The sequence below is a fragment of the Colius striatus genome, chromosome 1 (assembly GCF_028858725.1).
Source record: "Colius striatus isolate bColStr4 chromosome 1, bColStr4.1.hap1, whole genome shotgun sequence".
NCBI lineage: Eukaryota > Metazoa > Chordata > Aves > Coliiformes > Coliidae > Colius > Colius striatus.
The window spans coordinates 8,036,642-8,051,155 of NC_084759.1; positions in this window are offsets into that span (position 1 = coordinate 8,036,642).

The following is a 14,514-nucleotide window of genomic DNA, read 5'->3' on the forward strand; positions in this document are numbered from 1 at the left end:
TAAAACAGTGTGAATACAGGTATATCACTAGAAGTGGCAGTTATGGCAATATAAAACGTCTTTTCACACATCCATGCTAGGAAAGCTATATGAATTTAATTATAACAGATGCATCTTTTAAACTTTCATTAGCATAATTACAATTGTCTGCTTGTATTTATCAGCACCCTCACATCTGCTGAATGCAGCATTCAGCTAATGCTTTGGGGTTTTTTTATATAACTGGGCTCTAAAATGCAAAAAAACCCCAGATTTATCCCATGAGTCAGATACTCAGAAGTTATGAAAGCACAACAGCATTAAAGTATATGAATGCCAGTGTCTCAATGGTTCTGTTTTTCAAAATAAATTATATAAAACTTTCAAACACTTGAATATATTTAAGTAAATTATTCAACTGACATGATAGATATATTTGAAATGAAAAATACAGTGACAGTTCCAACTTGTCAGTTTAGCTGGAGACTCCTAACCTAGAGATGTTTGATCCTTTTAACAGTTTTGATAGAGATCCCCCAGAATTTTAATATTGCATGTAACCCATCAATGAATGATTTTTGAGTTTACCAGTGATCTTGATAAAATGAAAACACGTTTTGCATCTACTGAAATAGTATTTGATGCAGCTATTATCCAAATGTGCACTGAAATGGAATTAGAAATTTGTCATCTGTCCAAAAGGCTGGATTTTAGTAGCCAAAGAATTTAGAACACTTATGTTATGCAATCTTTTATAATCAGTCTTTAAATTCGAACTTCAAGGTTTAAATACACATACAAAAAGTGGAAATGGATAGTTTGAGGAGAAAAAAAAAATATTTTCTATGAAATTTCCTTTTTTTTAATGAGAAGCCTTTTCTTCAATAAATTAAATTATCTTACCAAAAATAAGCTGTCAATTGTATCCTTATGTTTGGAGGGAAAAATTTAAAGGGTTTAGCCTTGTTATCTATGGACACCATAAAAGAATGCAATTTGAGAAGCAAATCTGTTCACTCCAGTCAGTCACTATCTGTGCATGATTCAAGCTTATTATCATTGCTACTGATACTGTGCAGTCTATGAATTTCACCTTCACAGCACTGCTGTTTTCAGAGAGGATTCAATACTGGAAGCACAATCCTCCACTGAAGTTTAACATTTCCCATCTTAGATATTAAGAAAAGAGCAGACTGCAAGGACTTAGCAATTTTGGAAATTACAAAAACTGTGTTTTGGATGAGGTTGGAACTATATCTGGTCTTTTATCCACCTTTGATGATGGCCAGTACTCAAAGAATAGGGCATGGAAGGTCACTGCAAGTAGATTTTAAGTAATTGGTGGCTATTAGTAAATGTAGAGATTGGCCTACACCCAGAAACATGAGGTTTTATCTCTCTTCCAAAGTTTTTATCAGCATTAGCTAAAATAACTCTGGATAATAATGTTACTTTGTTTAAGTTTCTAATTCTTCTTTAAGCTCGGCTAAATTCTTGGCCTCAGCGGCACCCGGGTGCAATGAGCTCCTTTAAGAGTGCAAGTGAGATGTTCAGCAAGGTGTTCAGATGTGGAGTGAGAATGTAGGAGGCTTCATCACATTTAGAGGGATGATACACTTTAGTGAACCATGGACTGAAGTGTTTCACTGACTAAAAACTGTACCTGCATCTCCTAACTCCAGGGTGAACTGGCTTTTATAGACACTGTCTACTGAATGCTCCTGAGGCAAGAGAAAGCAATCAACCCTGCCTTGCTGCACCTCTTTGGAGGACTGTTCCCACATCCTGTACTGGTTTGGCTTCATTGGCACCTAAAGACTCTGGTGCAGGAAAGTGTGGATGTGTTGCTCATTTGCAGCTCTCTTGTAGAAGCAGTAAGCATTGCCATGTGGGACAGCAGATGATTTTGGCTGGCCACATCTTAAGTGGTCACTGAAAGAACTGTTTGACAATGCCAGCTGATCCTTTCAGGCATACAATCAGGTTACTGTAACTCAAAGATTTTCTGCAGGCAGAGGTGTCCAAGGAAGCACTCTTAACCTGGAACAGATGCAATGCAATCTGTCTTAGCAGAGATGAGAGTTAAGGGAAGTTAATATAAACTGATTTAGGCTCCATTTGCCACCCACAGGTAGGTAGTTACCAAGGCTCAGCTGACATGGAGTAACCTGTTAAGCTGGGAGAGCAAGATGATGCCTCTGAGCCATTATTCTGCTGCTTCAGGTCCTTCAACAATGTTCAGACAACAAGAGCATGTAAACATGTCACCAATTGAGTTGATATTTCAGTGTTTCTATTTTGATTGACTGTGTTTTCTCTTGTAAAGATATACAGCTTAAACTTTATTAAATCAAAGTAAATAATAATTAAAATCCCAGGTCACATTATGCATATCTATGCTTTTGTATTCCCTGCCTATCCACCATGCTGTTTGCTATGATAGTGTCATTCGATGCTCTGCCATCTCTATTTTACAGAGAACATTCTATATTTAATAGAGTATGTTAGCACTCCACTTTTATTGGTAGAATTAATACAAACTCTACACGTTCCTATTGCAAACAATAATTTTGAAGAAAGTTCCATCAAATTCAGGCATTACAGATTGTTTTGGCCTCGGCATAACATTTTACATTTTACATTTTACAGCAGCAATTTTCAGGAATTTCTCACTATTTGTGTAGAGATCTTTTTCTCTAGGAGAAATGATAAAATTAAAAATGCAAACACAATGACAGGAATCAAGGGCAGCATAACTACATCATTGATTTTATTACTCCTTCTCTTTGTGTGGCATATCACAGAATCACAGAATGGTCATGGTTGGAAGGAATCTCTAGAAATCATCTAGTCCAACCTGTGTTAAAGCAGTGTAGTGGTTTTACTTGGGCCAGGTTTTTTGGTAGCAGAAGAGAGGCTACAGGGGTGACTTCTTTAAACAATGAGTTGCCAGAAGCTTCCCCTGTAGCTCATAGGGTTAGGGCCAGTCTGCTGGACCCTGCATCTGACCCAGGCCTGGCCAACTAGTGATGAATGTGAATAACATACTTGAGAAAGAGAAGTTGTTGTGCAGTTGCAAAACTGCAGCAGCACCAGGGAGTGAGAATGTGAAAACATCTCTGCAGACACCAAGGTCAGTGCAGAAGGAGGGGGAGAAGGGTGCTCAGGACCTGGAAGAAAGACTCCCCTGTGACCTGTGGTGAGGACCATGGTGAGGCAGCTGTGCCCCTGCAGTCCATGGAGGCCACTGGGGAGTAGAGATCCACTCACAGCCCATGAAGGAGCTCATGCTGGAGCAGGTGGATGTCTGAAGGAGGCTGTGACTCCATTGGAAGCTGATCCTGGACTAAATTCCTGGTAGGACCTGGGAGCCTGTGGGGAGAAAGGAGTCCATGTCAGAGAAGGTTTTCTGTCAGGACTTGTTATCCTGTGAGGGACTCAGGCTGGAGCAGTCGGTACCTGAAGAATTGACCACAACTCCCATCTCCCATCCCCTCTACTGCTGAGGGGGAAGGAAAGGGGGTCCTGGGAAGAGAGAAGGATGGGGGAAGGTGTTTTGAAGACAGTTTTTATTTCTCATCTCCCTGCTTTTATTGTTTCTTTAATAAATCAAACTTTTTTCTCCCTAAGTTGAATCTGTTTTGCCCGTGACACTAACTGCTGAGTGATCTCTCTGTCCTTAACTCATAATCCATTTGTTATATTTCTCTCTCTATCCTGTCTAGTTTGGGAGGAGGAGTGTTTTTATGACTTGGGGGACACCTGGCTAAACCACCACAAGTAGATTCACCTAGATCAGGTTTCATAGGAAAATATAACGTGGAAAAAGACAATCAATCCTGGGTGAGCACCACAGTTGTTAACAAAAATACCTTTAAAAATTGACAATGTTGTCTGAGACATTGAATCCATGCGGTGATAGTTATTGCACAAGAAAATAGAGTGAAATTATTAGAAATGTATGTACTGAAAAGATTTCCATATAATTCTACAAAGGCTTTACAGCACAGATATCACTATTATTCCTGATATAATATCTGATAGCTTTGAATGTCTAGAATGTATTGACCTATGATATATATATCACACCATACATGGCCTATGTAGCATTTAAGTGATAACGTAATCTAGAGAAATGGTAAATGTACATATGTGTGTAAGTAAACATTCATAAGATGTGATAGATCAAATTCATATGAGAGAAGATCATTTTATGTTTTAGAAAAAAAGAAAAACATTAATATTCTACACATCTTTTTACCAGACTTCCATACCCAAATTAATCCTAGCGTATGAACTAAATACTAAGTTGCTAGTTGCACAGAGGACTGTTCATCTTTTATTAATGTATTGTCTTCCTCAACTCATTCATAGTATATTCACTGACTTCATTTTGGGAATAGTCAATCATGGCAAGAATTATCTGTTAAAGAGAAATAGATTGTTTTAACAGAATGATGCATTTCCTCCAGTTTTATTTTTAGACCAGAAAAGTTTAATTAGTTTGGATTTTCTCCTCTTCCATTCCAACTGTTCTTGTGATTAAGATATTTGGTTAAAAATTACTGTTGACTCATCCAGCATACCTACAGTGGGATGGTTAGGTTATTGACTTGTCAAACATAGTAAGAACTCTCCCTTGATTAAATTATTCTCTTAACTTAAAATTATCTCAGCAGAAAATACACTTTATCAAGAAACATTCCCCAAGGAATAACTAAACAAATGTTTATGCACCTGATAGAAGTATCAGTTAGCTTTTATGGTCAGATGTTACATTATTGTTCTCAAATACGTTAGAGCTCCTGCACTGAATTATTCTCACTAATGAAAAGTTCAGTCTACGCCCTGGCTGAAAGCACTCTATCAATAACATAAGAATATAAACTTAATGAGCATTCCCAAGTGTTACTTCTTGGGAATTACTCTCCAGCTCCTACAAACAAGATCTGGATGGCAGGAACAGTCTATGAAAGTGTCTGTTTTATCTCAGGAACTACATTTCTCAAAAACAGCTGAAACCTTTCCTTCTAATACAGTTACAGCACTGCTAAAATAGTCTTAAATAGTTTTGGCTGAGGGTACAGTTTTGCCTCAAGGAGCAATGAATCTGTTTCTAGAGTTATAGAACCCATAAGATCATGCCTCAAGGCAAGACAGAAGTCAGGGCCAAGAAATAGTGAAACCACAGGGACATAGATTACAAATTTTAGCAGACTATAGGTGCATTAATCATTGTATTTGAAGAGTGAGTGCTTATGTCTCTCTCACAGTTCCCAACTCTTAGTCTAATAAAGCAACCTGGCTTGATTACTTGTTGTTTATTCACATGTACCTTCCACGTCCTGAAGCCCTGTACCAATGGCTCAGGGCATCTCAGATGGTTGATACCCTGTAAGCATAGTGAGTGCTCAGATGCAAAGACATGTTTCTATTCCATCAGACTAAAAAAAAATAATTATAATTTGATGTAAGTGGTTTTCTCAAGGATGAATTATTTAATTTTTGGTGGTCGTATAGATCTGCACATAAAATTAAAGTTAAGGTTTAACCTTTGGAGCCTGCAGTGAAATCTTAGACAATTTGCAGTGCATTTTGCACCAAGTGCATCTGAACAGTCACCTGGGAACACATGAACACTGCAACTTGAAAAGCAATAAGAGGAAGCAGAATGTCTGCTATGGGTAAAATCTAATAATAGGGGATTAGCAATACTCTGGGAAAAGTAAAATGGCTTCTCCCTGAGGCTAGACAGCAGTGAAAGGATCAAAATTAGTCTGAAATGGACTGGTCCAAAGGATGTTATTGTGTCTCAGATTCAATAAGTGTAAGAGTACTCGCTGAGGTTGTAGATATAACCATCATACTCACCGCAGGGTTCTTTCTATGGAGCTGCCAACAAAAGCCTGGGCCAAACTGACAGCACAGCAGTTGTAACCTTCATCAGGTACTGTGAATTACTTGTGTGATCAAATAATTACAGTGCTACAGATAAGTATGTCTAAACTGAGATAGGAATTCAGACAATCCACTCTTTGTCAATGAAGCTGTCAGCGGTGACAGTGTCAAAAGCTCGTCAACACTCAGTCATTTCGTGATGGGCGGCTATCTGTTTGGTCAGGCATGGTTTACCCATTGGAAATCTATGCTGACTACTCCAGATTACCTTCTTGTCCTTTCTATGTTTGGAAAAGACTTCCTGGAGGATTTACTCCATCACCTTTCCTGCGATTGAAGTTATGCTTACCAGCCTATATTTCCCTGAACTCTCCTTCTTACTCTCCTTGAAGATAGCAGTAAAATTTGCTTTCTTTCAGTCTTCAGGAAACTCTCCTGCTTACCATGACCTTTAAAAGATGATCAAGAATGGTCTCACAATGACATCAGCCATCTCCCTTAGTACATAAGGAGCATCCCTGCACTTCTGGACACCGAGTCTGTGTTTCTTCCTGGTCACATGTTCCTGCTTCCACCTCTTGCATGACCATACTTGGGCTTGGGGGTTGTGATTCTTGAAAATGAATAGAATCATAGAATCATAGAAGCATAGAATCATAGAATCATGGGGGTTGGAAGGGACTTTTAGACATGATGTAGTCCAAAACCCCTGCAGAAACAGGTCCACCTAGATCAGGTCACATAGGAACATGTCCAGATGGGTCTTGAAGACCTCCAAGGAAGGAGACTCCACAGCCCCTCTGGGCAGCCTGTGCCAGGGCTCCATCACCTGAACAGTGAAATAGTTTTTTCTTATATTTAAATGGAACTTTTTGTGTTCCAACCTCATCCCATTGCCCCTTGTCCTGTTACTAGCTACTATAGAAAAAAAAAGGGTTGTCCCAACTTCCTGGCACCCACCCTTTAGATATTTATAAATGTTAATAAGGTCTCCCCTCAACCTCCTCTTTTCTAGACTAAACAGCCCTAGTTCCCGCAGTCTTTCCTCATATGAAAGATGTTCCAGTCCCCTGATCATCTTGGTGGTCCTGTACTGGACACTCTCCAGAAGTTCTCTGTCCCTCTTGAGCTGAGGAGCACAGAACTAGACACAGGACTCCAGATGAGGCCTCACCAGGGCAGAGTAGAGAGGGAGAAGAACCTCCCTTGACCTGCTGGCCACACTTTTCTTGATGCATCCCGGGATGCCATTGGCCTTCTTGGCCACGAGGGCACATTGCTGGCTCATATTTAGCGTGTTATCTACCAGCACTCCCAGGTCTCTCTCTGCAGAGCTGCTCTTCAGCAATTCAACCCCCAGCCTGTCCTGGTGCATGGGGTTGTTCCTTCCCAGATGCAGGACTCTGCACTTGTCCTCTTTAACCTCATGAGGTTCCTCTCTGCCCAACTCTCAAGCCGGTCGAGATCCCGCTGAATGGCAGCACAGCCTCTGGGGAATCAGCCAGTCCTCCCAGTTTGGTGTCATCAGGGAACTTGCTGAGGGAACACTCTGTCCCCTCATCCAGGTGGTTGATGAAGATGTTGAACAAGACCGGCCCCAGAACCCATCCCTGTGGAACTCCACTGGCCACAGGCCTCCAACTCGACTCTGTGCCACTGATCACCACCCTCTGGGCTCTGTCATTCAGCCAGCTCTCGATCCACCTCACTGTCCACTCATCCAAGCCACACTGCCTGAGCTTTCTGATGAGGATGTTGTGTGAGACAGTGTCAAAAGCATTGCTGAAATCAAGGTAGATGACATCTGCTGTTCTCCCCTCATCTAGCCAGTCAGTTATGCACTCACAGGAGGCTATCTTGGTCAAACAGGATTTCCCCTTGGTGAAATCATGTTTCCTGGGTCTTCCTTCCTGCCCTTTTTGAAGACTGGTGTGACTTTGGCCTTTCTCCAGTCCTCAGGCACCTCACTTGTCCTCCATGATTGTTCAAAAATGATGGAGAGAGGCTTAGCAATCACATCAGCCAGCTCCCTCAGCACTCTCAGATGCATCCCATCAGGACCTATTAACTTATGAGCCTTAAGCTTGGCCAACAAGTCTTTAACCTCTTCCTCTTCCACCCAGGGCAAGTCCTCTGCTGTCCTGGCCATCCTGTTGTCCTTGCTGGACTGGGCTTCCCGAGGGCTGGCCTTGGCTATAAAGACTGGAGCAGAGAAGGCATTCAGTACTTAGGCCTTCTCTGCATCCTCGGTCACCAGGGCACCCTCAGAGTTTAGCAGCAAGCCCATATCCCCCCACAACAGCCTTCTGCTGCTGGTCATTGTATATCCATAGCTACCTCTAGTATTCACATAGTCATACAGTTCTCCCTGGCCTGTAAGTATGAGATCCGACAAGGCATTTTCCCTCACCAGCTCTTCAATCACCTGTATCAGGAATTTATCATCAATGCATGCCAGAAACCTCTTGAGTTCTTTGTGTTCTGCTGTGCTGCCCTTGCAGTATGTGTTGGAGTGATTGAAGTTCTCTGTAAGGACCAAAGCCTGCAAATCTGAGGCTTCTTCCCGATGTCTGAGGAAGGCTATAATAAGTAAAAATATTGCTAATATAAAGGGGAAAATACACTCGGGAACAGATTCTTTTAAGGAGTAGGTCCATCTAAGTTATGTAGGTCATTATGGATTAGAAGGCTTAGAATAGTTGCCCATTATATGAGAAATCAAGCAATTTATACAACACTGTCAGCTACAATCCTCTTTGCCTCATTTGTCTCCTGCTGCAACTGTCTCAGAAGGGATGGTATGTACACCAAAGATCCCAAGAGCTTTACTGTACTGCAATAGACTATATAATGATATTTTGCATGAAATAATGAATACCAAGAGATCCTGATCCTATATTGTCCTGGCTATTTCATGGAAGACTTAAAGTATCCACAGTACCTTGCCAAGAAATTGAAGATTGCTGGGTGTTTCAGAAGAGCTCAGACTCCTCTAGTGGCTGACCTCTATTCTGATTAATCAGCTTACTGGTGCAGTGGCTCTGAAGACTACTTCATATTGCATTTAAGTCGTATTCATACTCTGTGGTCAGTACATTTTGTGTCTGGAGAGCCTGAAGACAGTCATGCACAAGGAGATACTTAACTGTGAGATACCTGTTCCTGGGCATGAAGGTCAGTTGTGCAATAGTGTGGGGCCTCTAAACCCCTACAGTACACCAGGCAGTTTATCTGTGCTAAGTGTCGTTATCAGTAAATGACACATGCTGAGACAGTAAGAAATCACCTGCTATTATGTCTGCAACAGTCCCCTTTCTGTGTTATTTCTGACCTGTGTTCCTCTTTCTAGTCTCTCTCTATGGCAGGCTACAAACACAATTGCTAAACCCTTCAACAGCAAACAGATCACATCCTGAAGCACTCATTTATCAAGGCTTTTCTTCAGACCACATAAGTCTTTCTTTTCAAAGAAAATTAAAGACCCACTTAAGACAACAAGAAGGAAAGCTGATATCCTCTGGTTTCATCTCAGCCACAGATGCTGCTACATCCAGCATAGCTGAACTGCAGGAAAGCAAGCAGGCTTCAGCTAGCTAGGTAAGACATGCAATGGCCTCAGTGGAGTATGTAGATCTGCATGTTCCTTCAAAAGCAGACCCAGTCACCAAGATGACTGTTACGTGGGACAGGACTCCATGTTTGTCATATCAAACAATGTGATTGCATCTTTTCTTGGGACTGGCATGTTAAAGCTAGGTTTTAGTACAACAGGATTTGGAACAAAGCCATAGTTTTGGGAGTTCAAAGAGATGAAAACATGCTCACTGTCTCTCTGCAGTATAGACTCACATCCCTTTAATCTTTCTCACAGCAACTTTTCAGGATTTCCCCACTCTCAGAAGTCTTCATGTAGGCTCCTTGTGAGACCAAGAGAAGGTCTTTTCTTGCTTTCCTCTCAGAGAGCTGGCTGTACTGGCTGTCTCTTGTCCTTTTGATGAGTCTTCCCTCATCCTTCATGCTCTCCTTTTGCTGCTTCTCCTTCCAGAGATCTCCCCTTGTCCACCACCCTCATACTCCAGGGGAAAAGCAACTCACATCCTCTTTCAGAAGAAACTGCTTGAGTCCAAAACAGCAGTAAGGAACTCACTTTTCTTCCTGTTACTCAGAGACAAGACTTTGAAAAGATAATAAGACACAATAAAGGTGTTTATAAAGACAGCACTGGGCCTGAGTTCCTTCCACTTTCCACACGTTGTTTTGCCTGCTCTCAGCATCACTCTTCAGGGCTCGACCTGAAAGGCTCCAGAGTGCTGAACACTGCTCAGGCCCTGGATTGTGGCCAGGCTTGGTCCTGGAAGCCTTATCTCAGCAGGCAGGACAAGCAAATGTTAGAGATACGGAGAATAATTAACACTCTGTGAATCTCAGTTGGTCTGATGAAGGGCTTCCAGACTGGGATGCTTGGCCATGTTCTGAACTGTAAAAAAAACAAAAGAGAGAAAAAGAAGTAATTTCTCTTTGTGTATTACACAAATGATTTATTCCAGGACATGTTGCCAAGAAGCTGAAACTTTTTATTTTTCTCAAATCTTCCCTCCTTGTAGCTTTTATAAACATGTTACAAAATAAGGAAAAAAAACCCACTAACTCAGAAATGCCAGAATGAGTTAGCTTTTAATGTTTTTGAGCATTTTATCCTGATTTTGTCACTCTATTCAAACAAAAAATAGAAATCCCTGCCTATTCTGGAAATCATTTTAGCAATGAGACAGCTGCCCTTTCTGCTGGAAGCCAGGCTCTCAGCTATGATTTTTTTACTTGATCCATAACAAAAGCAAGAGGCCAATCACTTGTTACGGCAGAGACAGTGTTTCTTTTCTTGGCAGAAGTGGCATTGCAGGGAAGGGTGTAAATGAGTTAGAAGGTAAACATAAGCTTTGCCATTAAGCTTTGTTAGGTTTAAAACACCATGCAAATTAATACTGAAGAAGGGAACTGCACTTGGAGACCTGTAGTTGAACTCTTAAGCCAGAGATTTTGTAGTAATTAACATTGCTTCTCCCTAGCAGCACCACAGCAAAACTCATTGCAAGATCTATAGGAGGGGAAAGTAATTTTATTTGAAAACATACAGCAACACTCTCATCCTCATCTTCTTACAAACGCTGTGCTGTACATTCCAATAGGCTATTTACCTACACCCATGTATATCCCAGGATTTTGGCCACGTTTCCTTGCAGCAACAGGAAAGAAAAAGGACATTGGCTACCCAGCCCCCTCTATCTCCTAATCTTTGGTTAGCCTACAGGCACTGGTTTTGCACGAGTTTTTCTTGTACTGTTTTGGATCTGAAAATGGTTGTGATGTTTTAGCTCTCCATTCTGTTCCACTTCACTGAAGCATTAGAATATACTTATCTCTTGTTTTTACCTGGAAGCCGATTAAGCTTATTTGTCCTTTTCTTCTCACCATCACCTCTTATTGGCATAGGTGTAGCAGTGGGAAGTGTGAGGAGGCCTCTTCCTGAGAAGAAGCAGCGGCAAAGTCTACCTATAACGAGCTGACTGCAACCCCCATCCCCTGTGCTCCTGGGGGGGAAGGAAAGGGAGTCCTGGGAAGATGAAGGGCGGCGGGAGGTGTTTTTAAGACAGTTTTTCTCATCTCCCTGCTCTTATTATTTCTTTAATAAATCAAACTTTTTTCTCCCTAAGTTGAGTCTGTTTTGCCCGTGACACTAATTGCTGAGTGATCTCTCTGTTCCTTATCTCAACTCACAAGCCATTTGTTATATTCCTCTCTCTCTCCTGTCTAGTTTGGGAAGGGAAGTGATTTTATGACTTGGTGGACACTGGGCTAAACCACCACAAGACTCCATACCATCCCTGAGCAGTGTCTGCCAGGGCTCCCTCACCTGAACAGTAAAGAAGTTTCTCCTCTTATTCCAGTAGGACTTCGGGTGTTCCAGCTTGTGTCTGTTACCCCTTTGTCCTGTCACGGGGTACTACAGAAAAAAGACTGCTCCCATCCTCTTGACACTCACCTTTAAGGTATTTATAAGTGCTGATAAGGTCCTCTCTCAGCCTTATCTTCCAAATAAAAGTTGAGAATCCAAATATGTCATGTTGGCCACACACTATTTCCATCAGGCTGACTGACATTTCTCTGCATACCTCTAAAATACAGACACACTGCAGTCAGCCAGAGGCTGACAAATACAACTGACAACGGCCACTGGGGCAGTGGTGGTGACAGAGCACTCTCAGTTTCACATTTGCACACATGCAGCTGCCACACACACTCAGTGACAGACACACACGTCAGTTTCTAAGAAAATAAGCCATAATCTCATCCAAAACACATATAACTGACATGACCCAAGGCATGGGGAATAGCAAGTAGTTTTATATTCATAGTGCCATGAGTGTGAGCAGCAGTTTGATGATGACTTGATTTCCCAGTGGCTGAAGGACAGTACCTGTATTCTCAAGCTAAGTGTTATGGATGTGTGTTATGGGTTTGTGAGGAGCCGCTTTTGCTTGGTAACAGGGGGAGGGGGCTGCAGTGCAGCTCCATAAAGCATTCTCAGACTTTCCCATGGCTCTGGGTTTGGTCCCACCTCTGGCCTGGCCAGGCCAATCTGGCACCTCAACCATCACTATTTACAAATAGAAATTTGAAAGGTGTAAGAGGAGGTGGAAGGGAAGGGCAAGATGGAGATGGCCATGGGGATTCCGCAGTCAAGAAAGAAGGAGAGGAGGAGTGATGAGGAGAAGAGACAATCTTGAAGCCCACAGCAAGAGATAGAGGCCCTGTGATAGAGGGGATAAGAGACAGAAGCACCATCACAGAAGCAAGAGGAGATAGAGGCCCTGTGACAGGAAAGTGAGAGTTGGAGATCCCAGGTAAGAGGGAGCAAGCAGTTTAGAACCCAATCCAGAGAAGATGAACTGGGGTTGCAGTGTCCTGTCAGAGCAGGTGTGCAGGGCTGGCTGGTGTATGGGAGACCCCAAGCTGGAGCAAGGGAGGACTGGCAAGGGCACTTCTCAGGAGTGAGGTAAGTGGCAAGACACACAAGGAGAGGACTGACTGCACCCCCCATTCCCTGTCCCCAACACTGCTTATGGGTGGAGGAGGTAATGACACTGGGTTCAGGGCTCCAAGTCAGGGAAGAGGGAAGGGTTGGGGTAAAGGTGATCTTAAAGAGCTGATTGCACTTCCAGCATTCACCCCACTCTGTATTATTTTTTTCCATTGAATGTTTCTATTTGTTGTGTTTTGGTTGTAGGAGGATTAAATAAAGTTTCCTTTTCTTCCCCAAGCTGAGTAGCCTTGTCTGTTTTGTCCAGGACCAGAAGTGGCAACTGAACCCTCTCTGTCCTTGGGAAGTTCCAAAGTTTGTGGTACTTACGGCTGATGGTGGTCTTTTGTCCCTGGATGGGCCTAAACCATGACAATGTCAAATAAATCCAAGAACCTAGCACACCCATTCAAAATCCTAATTTTGTGAAAATATCTATTGATTAAGACACTCCCAACTGCATGAGGTATTCAACAGGCATTGCATCTGTGCAGTGGAACCACAGGCACTTCCAGGGGTCAGGACAAGCCTGCAGATCACCTGCACAAAGCTTCCCATTTCCTGCACCTCATGAGAGTTCATACTGGTGTCAGCAGGGCTGCCTATGTATAAAGGCATCACCCAAGTTAGGGCGAGCTGTGTGGCTGTGATATCAACATCACAAGAAGCTTGCTGCTGGCATTGCACTGCAGCCAGCAGGGTCTTGCCTTCCAAAATGAAAGCACAGGTGACAATTTCTTTCATCTTTCATTGCTTCAATCAATTTTCAGCTTTAGTATTATTACTGTAATTCAAATCAATGCCTTGAAGAAGGATAGTGGGTGACCTACTCAGAGATGTTTATCAGCACATGAGCTATCACACTGTCATTACAGCCAGCAACCACACACACGCATTGCTAGGGGAAAGCAGTATTGCCTCTCCCATCCCCAGGGAGATTCACTGTTGAATAAAGGGGAAGAGAGGGAGAAGTGTAGGCTTGGTTGTCTACTTTAGGCAAAGAGATGTGGGAGAGTTATGTGTCTTCACAACACACTGCAGCTGCTACCAGGGGTTTAAAAGTCCTCCTCAGACTCAATTGTGCAGTAACATCAAACAATCCAAGTGGGAAGGAACAAGTGCACTGTTGCTCTTGCCTGTCACCCTCCCCTCCAACTCCCTCAGCTACACTAATCCCATGCCCAATATAAACTATTCCAGAGGTTCTTGTTTAATTCTGGCACAAGATCTAAATTTCCAAACATGGCTTGATATTTTTTGGCAAGAAGTTCAAAAAAAGCAAGCCAAAACCATGAAGAAAGATCTGACCTTCAATTTGAGCAAACTAGAGTCAAGTAGCTCTTGTGAAACTGCCACAGAAGTTTTCCCTTCTGTGTTGAATGTTTGATTATAGACAACCGCTCCATCTTTCTATATTTTAGACATTTCCCTACACCCTAAAAAAACCCCAAACCCATAGGATTGTATTTTGTATTCTAAAAATACTAACTACTTTGGTCACATATTACTTTATCAGCAGATTACCAAAGAAGACATCTTGTACCCATGCAAACAGGACT